Source organism: Panthera tigris, chromosome B3 (genome assembly GCF_018350195.1).
Source record: "Panthera tigris isolate Pti1 chromosome B3, P.tigris_Pti1_mat1.1, whole genome shotgun sequence".
Lineage (NCBI taxonomy): Eukaryota > Metazoa > Chordata > Mammalia > Carnivora > Felidae > Panthera > Panthera tigris.
Window position 1 is genome coordinate 117928608 of NC_056665.1, and position 14123 is coordinate 117942730.

The 14123-nt window shown below is 36.1% G+C and overlaps 1 protein-coding gene across 9 annotated transcripts in view; it reads right to left on the reverse strand.

Annotated features, from left to right (window-relative positions):
- Positions 1-14123, reverse strand: part of NUMB (NUMB endocytic adaptor protein) — a 193326-nt gene that overhangs the window by 95271 nt on the left and 83932 nt on the right. For all 9 annotated transcript variants that reach the window (XM_042990062.1, XM_007095096.3, XM_042990063.1 and 6 more), the window contains exon 3: positions 12829-12916. The gene's annotated coding sequence lies outside the window, so the exon portion shown is untranslated. The remainder of the gene's footprint in view (positions 1-12828; positions 12917-14123) is intronic.

Here is a 14123-nt window from a genome sequence, read left to right on the forward strand (position 1 = left end):
TACGATTGCTTCCTTGTAAGAAAAAGAAACAAAGCCAAAATGGTAACATTACTCTAATTTTTATAAATGTATTAACTAGTACCAAATGTAACAATATATAAAATAAACTATTAAACCATAGGAACCATTTTGAAAACCTGAAAAAAAATAGAAAATTCACAAATTTCCTTAAATTAGCTAAACTTCTTTTTTCAGGAGACTCTAATCCCACAAGGCTATTCCAAAGATAGCACTAAAAGCAAAAATCACATAAATTGATAATTATCTTGGGAATACCTCAAATCATCCACAAAGTATAGTATTACACTATCTTGCAATAAATCCAACACAAACAGGATTTTTCTAGTATGGAACAGTTTGCTATTTTCAACTGAATACAGTTAAAGTAGCTGCCTTATGCTTAGGAACTATGCCATGAGAAAAGCATCTATCTAGCACTAGAATCACACGGTATGCTCACACTATGGGAGGCACAAAAACACTGTAGAGAAGAAACTTGCTGAGTAGAACAGCAAAGAGAACCTAAATTTAATTTTATTGCCTTTAACTTTATTAGTCTCTAAACAAATATGGTTGGATGTGAAAATATACAATCCTACTACATTCCTCCTCACACTTCTACTCCAGAATTCTACAGGGAAAGTTATGAGAAAAAAAAAATGCACTGACTGTCCATCTGCCAAAAACATTTTTTTTATTCACTCACTAAAATTTAAGCTAAAAATGACATATTAAATAATCATTACATTAACAAAGAATATTGTACCACAAGCAAAAAGTATTTCATCTCTGAATTTTCTTTGATTTCTACTATTTCTTATGGTGTGTAATATGCTTTCAAGTCATAAGACATTTAGAGTGAAAAAAAAAATCTTTTTATTTCATCAAGTTAAGTTTAAAAAATATAAGGAATCCTAGACTTTCCACATGGCCAAAGGATTCAGCAGTAGATCATCTAGTCAATCTCCTACTGAATCAATGAATTCTAAGAATTCTGGATTACATTAAATATTGGCCTAACTGGCATAATTTGCCTAACAGGAAACAATTTATAACTTATTAAGTTGTATCACTGGCTCAGTGTTCCACTTAGGCACGGAGCCAAGTGAATTGCAACAAAGTACAGCTTCATCATCCACAGTAAAATTAAAATACTCAATATTAAACTTACAGAATTAATAAAATTCATTTTATTTTATTAATATTTATTTATTTTTGAGAGAGACAGAGTGAGCAGGGAGGGGGCAGAGAGAGAGGAAGACACAGAATCCAAAGCAGGCTCCAGGCTCTGAGCTGTCAGCACAGAGCCCGACGCAGGGCTTGAACTCATGGACCTCGAGATCATGACCTGAGCTGAAGTCTGATGCTCACCCGAATGAACCACCCAGGTGCCCCAATAAAATTCATTTTAAAAGCTCAGTCACTTTTATGATAAAAATTAATTTACAAACAGATTCATAGAAAGGTAGAAAGAATAAAGGGCTGGTTTTGCTTTTTTAAAAATTTACTTCTCAAAAGAAACATTCATTTAGTTCTTGTATATACACAGTTGTTGGTTAATTTAAAATTTGTTTCTATTCCAGTTCAAATTTATGAGTTACGTATGTTAGGATATCCTGAACACAATATTGCCTTATTTCAGAAAGTTCTGCCATCTACAGCATATTCAAAGAAAAGATTTCAAGAACAGATTATTCTAATTTTTCAATAGCTAAAACTAAAAGTTGTTTTGCTATCAGCTGTCAGACCAGAGGTTTAAAAACAACAAATTAATCTTGGTTGTCCTAAAGATTGGTATTTGAGAAGGGAACACTGTCACAGTTTGAATGCCAAAAGTCTTCAGCCATATACTCCCTCACCCTGACTGCCTTTTAGACCACATGTTCTTGACCAGGGCATCGTGCATCAGGCTCTTCAGATTTGGCAATGCCCTAATATTACACACAAACTTGAATGTGCAATTGTCTGTGCACTTTCTGGGACCAGATTCTTCAACTTTCATCAGAATCTCAAAGGATTCTGTAACTATCGAAAATTTAAGTGGATTTAAACAGTATTTTGTGATCCTGATCTATCATCAGCGTTTAATTTTCAGTTTCTACCTTCCTTTTAATCTTCCCACTCATCTTGTTTACAAAATTATTTCTTTTGTTTAGATACGTGGCTTTGGCTTCTTTATTCACTCTTAAAAGACTGTAAGAGAAAACTAGAGCTTCATAAAATGAGTAAAGAACCTGTCTACTTAAAACTGCAGTCAACAGTGGTTTCAAAAGCTGACCTTGTAATATTTAAAAAACCTGCAATATTAAAGAAACAAAGCTATCTCTTCTGAAGACTTCTTCTTTCGGTTAGTTACACAATCAATTTTATCTTTTAGTTGATCTCTTGCCTTTCAATTGAGAAAACAATCGGTGAACTGAATTTGCAATTCAGCTATACTCACCTTTACCTTTTAAGGCATGTTAAGACTGAACATAAAAATATGACCATCACCCCTAACCTCACAATACAAATATATACAACTGACTTCATTAAAATGGTGTTCCTTCAAAAATTAAACCGTACTTATAAAACAAAATGGTTTTCTCTGATATAGCAAGGACTGATTTAGCAAGGAACATCCTGATGAAAAAGGGCAGAACTGCTGAGAATGCTAGCCTACTTTTACACTGACTTCCCTCCTCTAAGCATCTGTTAAGTGTGGGATGAGAAAAAGGTGCTGAATCTGGAGAGGCAGACTAGAATAAAAATATATTTGGTTCCAAGAATTTAAAAGAGAGACAGAAATGTCACTGGAAAAATTATAGAAATAAGAAGGTTAAAAACAGCTCTGCACTCCTTTCCTCACAAATAACTTCACATATCATCTACATACATCATCTCTTCAATTCTTTAACCCTCTCCGCTCTGTGATCGGACTCCTTTTCCCTCACAATCCTCTCCCCTTATCCAAACCATTAACAAAAGACTTCTAAAATATTATCTTAAGTTTGTCCATTGCTCTTTATCTCCACCATCAGAACCATGGTCCAAAACAACTTTCCCTCTTATCTTACTAGTATAAGCCATCAACCAGTATTTATGTTTATTTCCTCTACTGTCCCCCTCTGATCAACTATGTACAAGGTAGCCAGTGTAATCTTTAAAAACGTAAAATGAATCATGCACTGCATAATAGTTCCATGGCTTTCTAATGTACCTTCAAATTAATCCAAACTCTCAGCATTTGGGAAGTCAGTATGGCAGAATAACTGACAATGCCCAAGAAATGCTTGGAACAATGCCCAGAACATCACAAAGGTTGAGTAAATGTTAACATATAAGGTATAGCTCCTGCCTGCCTCTCTTACCTTGAGGTGACACTCTCCCCAGCTATGAGCCTTTCAGTTAACTAGAAGCTCTGGCTATTTCCCTGTCCGAAATGCTTTTCTTTCAGACCCTTCAAGAACTTCTGTCTTTCATTCATATGTCAAGTCTCAACCTAAATATCTTATTGGGGAACCTGCGTGGCTCAGTTGGTTAAGTGTCAGACTTCAGCTCAGGTCACGATCTTGTAGTTTGCGAGTTCAAGCCCCGTGTCAGGCTCTGTGCTGACAGCTCAGAGCCTGGAGCCTGCTTCGGATTCTGTGTCTCCCACTCTCTCTGACCTACCCCTGCACATGCTCTTTTTCTCTCTCAAAAATAACCATTAAAAAAAAATATTTGTGGATGTGCAAGTATTTAAAAAAATATATCTTGTTGACGAGGCCTTCTTTTTTCCTCTTTCTAAATACCGTTCTCTATTATTCTGTATTATACCATTCTTTTTATTTCCTTCAGTGTTTATAGTTCATAATTTTTTTGTTTCATTGGTTAAACCCTTGACCATCATCAGATGACTAAGCATCGATCCAATGAATTCTCAAAGTTACTTTATATAGGAATCATTGGGCTCTGTTCTTTCTATCCAAAATGTACATGTTTATCTTCTCTTACTAACAAGCTAAAAAATTGATCACTAATATAAATATATCACAGCCCATGCTATGATTCATTATATGTACACATTTCCCTTGTTTAAAACCCTGTGTCCAACAACATATTATGCTAGGTGCTGGCAGAAGAGGAACCAGCATGAAGTACTAAAGGTTATTTCTACCCTTAAGGTCTTGAATGATATAAGTAAGCATAGGATAGGAAGGACAAAAAAGGGATGCATTTCAAGCAGGGGATGGGTTGGAATGAAGAGTCATGATACGTATAATGTATATTTCACCAAAACTAACATGCCAGAGATTGCAAGATATGTTGCACTAAGAAAAATTCCTGCCAAAATTAATTATTAATAACTGTTCATTAATTGTGAAATATCATGAGTAGTAAGATGCATACCAATATGAGATAGATCCCAGTTTCAGAGATGTTAAAGTGTAAGGAAAAGAGGAAGTAGGGAAGGGAGAAGAGGGGAAGGAAAGGGGCAGGGGCAGGAGAAGAAGAAAGAAAAATGACCATTCAATTATTAATACAAAATCAATCTTCCAAGAACTTCAAAAACTCTCAATGATATGGAACACTGGTTATTCACTAAAGTTTGTTATCAGGAAGGGGAGAAAAATCCCTAAAAAGAGTGGTCACAGAGCAACCCATACTTTCATATTGTTTTCGTTTGCTTTGCATATCTTTGCCTTTCCCTTTATTTTTAGCTTTTCTAAATCACTTTTTATATCTCTTACATATAGCACATAGTTGAGTCTTGCTTTGTGAACCAAACTGAAAATCATGAATTTTTTTTAGAGGTGAGTTAAATATAACAAAAAAAATAAATCTTTTAAAATTCATGTATTTCAAAACTCCTAATTGACTTGAGGCTCATAGGTCATGGCTTAAAGGAGCAAATATAACTAAAAATTATAATAGCAAATGAAAAATCTTAAATGCATATAGTTAAAAATAATGAAAATATTCCATTTCAAACCTTATTAAGTCACTTATAAATGTATAATTTTTTTAAATGTTTATTTTTGAGAGGGACAGCATAAGCAGGGGAGGGGGAGAGAGAGGGAGACAGAGGATCCAAAGCAGGCTCAGCACTGACATCAGAAAGCCCTATGCGGGGCTCAAACTTGTTAACCATGAGATCATGACCTGACCTGAAGTCAGACACTTAACCGACTGAGCCACCTAGGCACCCCTATATTAATTCAAGTTAGTTAACATACAGTGTAGTCTGGCTTTAGGAGTAGAACTCAGTGATTCATCTCTTATGTATGACACCCAGTGCTCATCCCAAAAAGTGCCCTCCTTGAGGCCAATCGACCATTTAACCCATCCTCCTACCCACCTCCCCTCCAGCAACCCTGTTTGTTCTCTGTATTTAAGAGTCTCTTATGGTTTGCCTCCTTCTCTGTTTTTATCTTATTTTTCCTTCCCTTCCCCTATGTTCATCTGTTGTGTTTCTCAAATTCCACATGACTGAAATCATATGGTATCTTTTTCTGACTGACTTATTTCACTTAGCATAACATACTCTAGTTCCATCCACATTGTTGCAAATGTCAAGATTTTTTTTTTAAGTTTATTTATTGATAGAGACACTCAGGGGAGGGGCAGAGACAGATAAGGAGAAAGAGAGAGAATCCAAAGCAGGTTCTGCACTGTCAGCATGGAGCCCAAGATGGGACTAGAACTCACAAACCGTGAAATCATGACCTGAGCCAAAATCAAAATCAGATGTTTAAGTGACTGACCCACCCACCCAGGCGCCCCACAAATGGCAAGATTTCATCCTTTTCCATTGCCGAGTAGTATTCCACAGTATATCTATATAGATATAGATACACACACCACTTCTTTATCCATTCATCAGTCGATGGACATTTGGACTCTTTGCATAATTTGGCTATCGATGACAGCACTGCTATAAACATTGGGGTGCATGTGCCCCTTCAAATCAGCATTTTTGTATCCTTTGGATAAATTTTGTATCCTTTGGGTAAACTTGCTGGGTCATAGGGTAGTTCTATTTTTAATTTTTTGAGGAACCTCTATATTGTTTTCCAGAGTGGCTGCACCAGTTTGCATTCCCACCAACAGTGCAAAAGGGTTCCCCTTCTTCCACATCCTCACCAACATCTGTTGTTTCCTGAGTTAATTTAGCGACATGCAGAAAAATGAAACTGGACCAATTTCTTACACCATACACAAAAATAAATTCAAAATGGATGAAAGACCTAAATGTATAATTTTAAATGCTTATATGAGAAAAAAGCCTAGTAATTGGTGAGTTAAGCATCTATCAAGGTATATATTCTTGAAGCAACACATTTCGTTCTTGGGTCTCAAAGAAGAACCACAAATATTTTTCCAGGGAAAATAAGCAAGTCACAGTAAAAGTCTCACACAGGAAAAATAAAAAGGAATCAAAAAAAGAAAACACAAAGAAATTAGAATAAAATTCCACTTCCAGTAATATATCAGGCTAGATTTTCACCCAATTATCTCATTGAAAACAGCTAAAAGTGATGGGTAAAATTTTATTTCAAAAAATATTAAAAGCACTGAAGCATGAAGAGTTGACAAGATCATAAAGGAATAACCAGACCACAATCTATAGGAAAGCAGAAACTCAAAGAGAGCAGTGGCATAATGAAAGAGTTTTTATCCTGTATACATCTGCATAACTCACCAAGTTGAGCTTCACTTTTGATGATCTCTTGGGAGAAAACAGAAATCAAAGAATAAGACCTACCCAACATGGAAATGTAACAGGAGACCCTTTCTGCATAAAGCTGAGACCTGCCCCCCCCCCCCCTCCACCACACACACACCAGAAGTTTTATGTTCAGGAAAAGAGTGAACAGGAAGTATATCCAGTCCATCTCTTCCCACATCTCATCGCCGAAGGACAAGGAAATTTATCTTCTTGATGCAAAGAGAACAAGGATTTCTAAGAGGTTGTGGACAAGAAGGCTCATACACATATTTGCAATCCACAGTCACCCCATTAGGGTGGCACAAAACCTCAAGGGATAAATTTAGTCACCATGTTGCAGTACCTTGAGGTATTTGGGGGAAAAAACTAAAGGTATATATTCTTGAAGCAACGCATTTCGTTCTTGGGTCTCAAAGAAGAACCACAAATATTTTTCCAGGGAAAATAAACAATTCACAGTAAAAGTCTCACACAGGAAAAATAAAAAGAAATCTATACCTAGGCACAGCATATGAAAGTTCAGGAAACCAAAAACATAAAGAGTACAAAAGCAGCCAGAGATTTAAAAAAAAAAAAAAAAAAAAAAAAAAAAAAAAAAAAGACATTCACTTATATTAACAACTGTTAGGCAGCTGATTTATCAATATAAACAATGGAAACCAGAAGGGAGTGGAATTATTTCTTCCAATGACTAAAATAATACTGCCAGCCTGTAATTTTATACCTCGTGAAATATCTATCAAAAAAAAAAAAATACAGACACTTTCAGACAAAAACAAACAAAAACAGTTTACTACAAAAAAATCTCATTAAAGAGAATTCTAAAGTAAAAAAAATCTTCAAAAACAAAGAAGTGATCCAGATGGAAAAATCTGAAATCACTGGAGGAATCAAGAGCACACAAAGTTGGGAATGACATCAAACTCAGAGGCTCACTGTCACCATTTTCTGCCATGTAGACCGAAGAATAGAAAACCCAGTTGACAATGAGACAAAAGAAACAGACTCAAAGGAAAGAAGTAAAGTCCTAGTAGCACTGTAAGCCCCTGGGTCCAGCTGTTCTTAAGGCCGACTGAAATCCTGTACCTGGGGGGCACCTGGGTGGGCTCAGTCAGTTGAGCATCCGACTTCAGCTCAGATCAAGATCTCACAGCTTTTGAGTTTGAGCCCTGTGTTGGGTTCTGTGCTGACACCTCAGGGTCTGAAGCCTGTTTCAGATTCTGTGTCTCCCTCTCTCTCTCTCTGCCCCTCCCCTGCTCATGCTCTGTCTCTCTCTCTCAAAAATAAATAAACATTAAAAAAAAATTTCTTCATGAAATCTTGTCCTTGGAAAATATGAGATACTCTAATGTCCTTATATTAGATTCTGCTTTTCACTTAAAAGGTATGTAAAGGAAAATGGCCAAAAATTAATAAACAGAAAACATACAATAGAGAAAATCAAAGTCAAGCACTAGTTTTTGACACAGCTAAGAAAATATATAAACGCTTTAGCAAGATAGATGAAAAAAAAAAAAGAAGTCACAAAAAATATTAGGAATAAAAAAGAAATACTAAGCAGAAATTTAAAAGATAATAAAAGAATGCTTTGAATAACTTTATGCCAAATACTCTTAAGTTTATTTATTTATTTTGAGAGAAAGAGAGAACACACACATGCACGTGAGCAAGGAGGGGCAGAGAGGGAGAGAGAATCCTAAGCAGGCTCAGCACTGTGAGTACAAAGCCCAACACAGGACTTGAACACATCAACTGTGAGATCATGACCTGAGTTGAAATCAAGAGTAAGATGCTTAATCAACTGAGCCACCCAGGTGCCCCTATGCCAAATACTTAAAAAACAAAACAAAACAAAACAGACAAAACAGAGCCCCATGCAGGGCTCAAACTCACAGACCGTGAGATCGTGACCTGACCTGAGGTCAGATGCTCAACTGACTAAGCTACCCAGGCGCCCCAAAGAAAAATTTTTTCTAAAAACTGACGTAACTACAAACAGAAAATTTAAATAAAACCATTAGAAAACTGAATACATATCTACCAAAAAAATTCTAAGCCCACTCACTCCCCCCAAAATACTAAGCCCAGACAGTTGAACAGAAGTTTGGCCAAATGTTCAAGAAACAGGAAACAGATCATTCTAGTCTTTTGTTTTGTTTTGTTTTTAATTTATTTATTTGAGAGAGAGAGAGAGAGAGAGCACAAGGAGGGAAACGGCAGAGACAGCGGGAGAGAGAGAATCCCAACCGCACTTTGTTCTGAGCCCAACATGGGTCTTGATCCCACAACCATGAGTTCACGACCTGAGCCAAAGTCAAGAGTCTGACATTCAACCGACCAAGATACCCAGGGGCCCCAGATCATTCTAGTCTTACATAAACCGTTAGTGGCGATGGGGGGACCAGAGTGGAGGGGGGAGAAATAGTTCTCAACTCATTCTTTGAGGCTGTTATAATCTTTTTGACATTTGTTTTTATTAATTTACTTTTTTAAACTGAGATTTATGCCCCATATGGGGCCTGAACTCACAACCCTGAGATCAAGAATCACATGCTCTACCGACTGGGCCAGGTAGGCACCCCAAGGCTGGTATGATCTGAACACCAAAATCAAACAAAGATAATGTAAGAAATGAAATTATGGGCCAACATTACCCATGAACATAGATATAAAAATCCTAAATGAAATACTAATAAACTAAATCCACTTGTATGTATTTAAAAAAAAAAAAAAAAAAAAAAAGACTATCATGATTAAGTTTGGTTCATTCCAGCAATGCAAGGGTAATTCAACATTAGAAAATATATAAATGTCATTCACCACCCTGAACAGAATAAGGAAGGACAACATATGATCTCACAAGTACAGAAAAAGTGTCTGATAAAACTTAATACTCATTCTTCACACACAAAAAAACATCTTAGCCAACCAGCAACAGAAATGTCTTTAACCTATAGCATATCTATGAAAAACCTACAACAAACAGTGGGGCATCTGGGGCTGAGTTGGAAGAACATGTGCTCTTGAACTCTGGGTCACGAGTTAGAACTCCATGTTGCGTGTACCATTTACTTAAACAGAGAAACTTAAAAGAAAAAAAATCTACAGCAAGCACTATTCTTAATCATAAAACATAAGAAGCACTCACTTTGTTTTTTTTTTTTTTGATGTTTATTTATTTTTGAGAGAGAGAGAGAGAGAGAGAGAGAGAGAGAGAGAAAGAGACAGTATGCAAGAAGGGGAGGGGCAGAGAGAGAGGGAGACACAGAATTCGAAGCTCCAGGCTCCAGGCTCCAGAGCTATCAACACAGAGCCCGACACAGGGTTCGAACTCACAAACCGTGAGATCATAACCTGAGTCGAAATCGGATGCTTAACCAACTGAGCCACCGAGGCATTCCATGAAGCACTTGCTTTCAAAAATTAAGTGCAACATGGGGCGCCTGGGTGGCTCAGTCAGTTAGGTATTCAACTTCGGCTCAGGTCATGATCTCATAGTCTGTGAGTTCGAGCCCTGTGTTGGGCTCTGTGCTGACAGTTTAGAATCTGGAGCCTGCTTTGCATTCTGTGTCTCCCTCTCTCTACATCTCCCCTGCTCACACTCTATCAAAAATAAATAAAAATTAAAAAATAATTTTTTTTAAAGTGCAACATAAGAATGCCCACTATTAACACTTGTATCGAATATTATACTGTTAGTCCTAACTAGTATAGTAAGGCAAAAAAAGGAGAAAAGATGTAAGCATTGCAAAGGAAGACACAATTTGCATTCACATTATTTTAATAATTTAGTAAGGTGACTGAACATAGATCTGTTTACCAAAAAAGCTTACATCAGCAAATAGAAATGGAAAGGAAAAACAAAAGAGGAAAAGTATACTATTTATAATAGTAACAAGAAATAAGGCATCTAATAATTCAAAGAGAAGGTTTGAGAGATATTTAGAGAAAAATAAAAAACTTTACTGAGATATTTTTAAATATTTAAAGAACTAGAAAGACATACCATGTTCAAGGGTAGGAAGATTCGGTATCATATAACAGAATTAATGCACGTGTAGATTGAAAGTTACAAAGATCTTTTTTAAAAAGTTACAGAGATCTGGGGCACTTGGGTGGCTCAGTTGGTTAAGTGTCAGACTTTGGCTCAGGTCATGATCTCGCGGTTTGTGAGTTCAAGCCCCACAGCAGGCTCTCTGCTGACAACACACAGCCGGCTTCAGATCTTCTGTCCCCCTCTCTCTCTGCCCTCCCCTGCTTGTGCTCACTCTTTCACTCTCAAAATAAATAAAAAAGCATTTAAAAAAAAAAGTTACAGGGAGATCTTGGGCTCATATACAAGGCAAGTCCCATTTTGTGTATTTATTTAATTTATATATACATATGTAATATATATACAACATACATACACTATATATATATAATATATACATATATATATGTATATATATATTTTTTTTTTTAATTTTTATTTGAGAGAAAGTGCAAGCCAGAGAGGGGGCAAATGGGGAGACGGAGAGGAAGAAGAGAGAGAAGGGGAGAGAAGGGGAGAAAAGGGGGAAAGAAAGGGAGAGGGAGTGGGAAAGAGAAAGAATGAATGCCAAGCACGCTCCACGCTCAGTGCAGAGTCCAATGGGGCTCGATCTCACAACCCCAGGATCATGACCTGAGCTGAAATCAAGTCAGACACTCAACTGACTGAGCCACCCAAGCACTCCTGGGCAAGTCCCATTTTAAAATAACAGCTTTGGAATATTTGCAGAACTTGACCCAAAATACTCCCATTTATGCATATATTTGCAATTGGTATAAACTTCTTATTCACTGATCACATATTTTATTTTAAGCTATAGTAAGAGTGGATGTGGCACTTCAGAATTCTTTTTTTTTTTAATGTTTTTAATGTTTATTTATTTATTTCTGAGACAGAGACAGAACATGAGTGGGGGAGGGGCAGAGAGAGAGGGAGACACAGAATCAGAAGCAGACTCCAGGCTCTGAGCTGTCAGCACAGAGCCCGACGCGGGGCTCGAACTCACAAACCCTGAGATATGACCTGAGCCAAAGTCGGTCGCTCAACCAACTGAGCCACCCAGGCGCCCCAAGAATTCTTACAGCTGCAATGAACAAGTATTAGTAAAGAGTACGTGATCAGTATGTGGATGAGTTCTAGTTGAATGTGCTGTGGCCCCACCAGTTCAAAGGTCAATCACTGTGCACATTCAATACAATGTTAAGTCTGGTAACTATTCCTGCAAATGATGAAATGTTGCCAACATTTTACATAACACATAAGGTTTTGGTTATTTGTAATTATCTACAAATATTGCCAAAATATCTCCTTAAAAGCCACCTAAAAATGTAAACATTTATTCTGAATATAAATTGCATTTATAAGGAGAAAATAGATAAAACACATTCATAATACAATGATCATATAGGGCTCAAAGGGTATTTATAGTGGAACTATGTTTGGTCCTTATACGTAAAATATCCTTGTACTTGTGAGGCTCATAAGCAGTTGCCCAGTTTGTTCTACCACAGATGTGAAATTGATTAAATGTATGATTTTCCCTAGGTCTAACTTATTCAAATTTAATTTTAGTTCATGTGAATTTTATGATACCTTACATTGGTGCTTAAACTTTCCTTATTCAGTTTCCTAATATAGAAATAATGATCATTTGTTTTACTAACTCCTAGGAGATGATTATTGATGGCTTACTGTGTGTCAGGTACTGTTTTAAGTGCTTTGGTACATATTATATAATTTAATCTTTACAACTTTATCAGGTGGATAATATTACTATCACCATTTTACAGATAGAAAAACTGAGGTACAGAAAAAGTTAAGTCACTTTCCTAATGTCACACAAGTAGAAAAGCTTAGGGATTCATAACCAGGAATCTGTCTCGAGAGCCCAGACCCTCAATTACTATGTTACACTTCTTTTCACAATATTTAAAAGATACATAAAATTATCATGGACAGAAAAACTCACCATTAAAAAAATTATTAGTAACAGTTAAACAACAGTTAAGCAATATTAATAGCAATATAACTTATCATAGGTTGATACTGAACAGCTATTTCAAAGTTTCATGGCTACAATTAAGAGTTTTGAAGTTGGACAGACCTGGCTCTGAATCTTGGCTGTGCCCTTTACAGTAAGCTGTGTGACTTTGGACAAGTTTCGTAACTTCACCAAGCCTCAGTTTCCTCATCTGTAAAATGAGAATAATAAACATCTCACAAAATTGTTGTTGTAACATAATTACTGCTATGTTACAGTGATAGGGTAACTCCAAACAAAATACAGGTACACAAAATACAAAGAGGAGATTCTCAATTTACCCCAGAGAACAGGACTTTATTCTAATGATGTAAAATGACCACTCCAAGTTACCATAGAAACTATAAAATCCACACACTGGTGTAGAAGCAAAATCTCCTCTAATTCATAACAAATAATTCCCTTAATTACAAGTCAAATGCCTGAGAGGTAAAAGACTGAATCTGTGAAATATAAAATACTATATAGACACAAAGAAAGAGACGAACAGAACAGACACTGTTGTTTGCTGACAACTCATACAAATTCCATTCCGTACATATCCTTTCTAAGACTGGTAGTATTCAGGGGCACCTGGGTGGCTCAGTCCGTTGGGCGTCCGACTTCAGCTTAGGTCATGATCTCACAGCTTGTGAGCTGGAGCCCTGCACCAGGCTGTGCTCCTGTGCTGACAGCTCAGAGTCTGAGCCTGCTTTAGATTTTGTCTCCATCTCTCTCTGTCCCTCTCCCACTCATGCTCTGTCTCTCTCTCTCAAATATAAATAAACATTAAAAAAAAAAAAAAAAGACTGATAGTATTCAAGGGGCCCAAAACGTGAATAGCTGTATCGACAAGGAGTGATTCCTAGCTATGGTAGGAAGAAATTTTTGTAAGAAAAAGACAAAGAAAGAGGCATGTCATCAAAGCAGGGTATTAGTATATTACTACTAAGGAATGATTATTTCATTTATAACTAGCATTTTATGGGTCAAACAAGTTTAATTGTCGCTATTGCTGCCTTTAGAATCTCAATAAAATAATTTTACAATAAACACATTTCTATTAATGTCTGCATTTACCAATAAATCATCTGTAACATTATCTATTTGTGATAAAGTTAGTTGTTTCTTTGAAGGGGGAAGTTTTAGTAATACAATATAAAAACCTGTTTTTAAAGGAATGATAGGAATAATATTTTACAAAAGCCCTATAGGATAATTTTGTTAAACAGCTCATCAATAATATTATCAAGGTGAGTTTTTATGAATGTCACCAGTCTAATAGCAAGAATTATACTAAGTATTAAAATAACTTATTACATAAATAATTATTAAAATGATTGTTCATTGTAGCTCAAAGATTTATTTATTTTTTAATG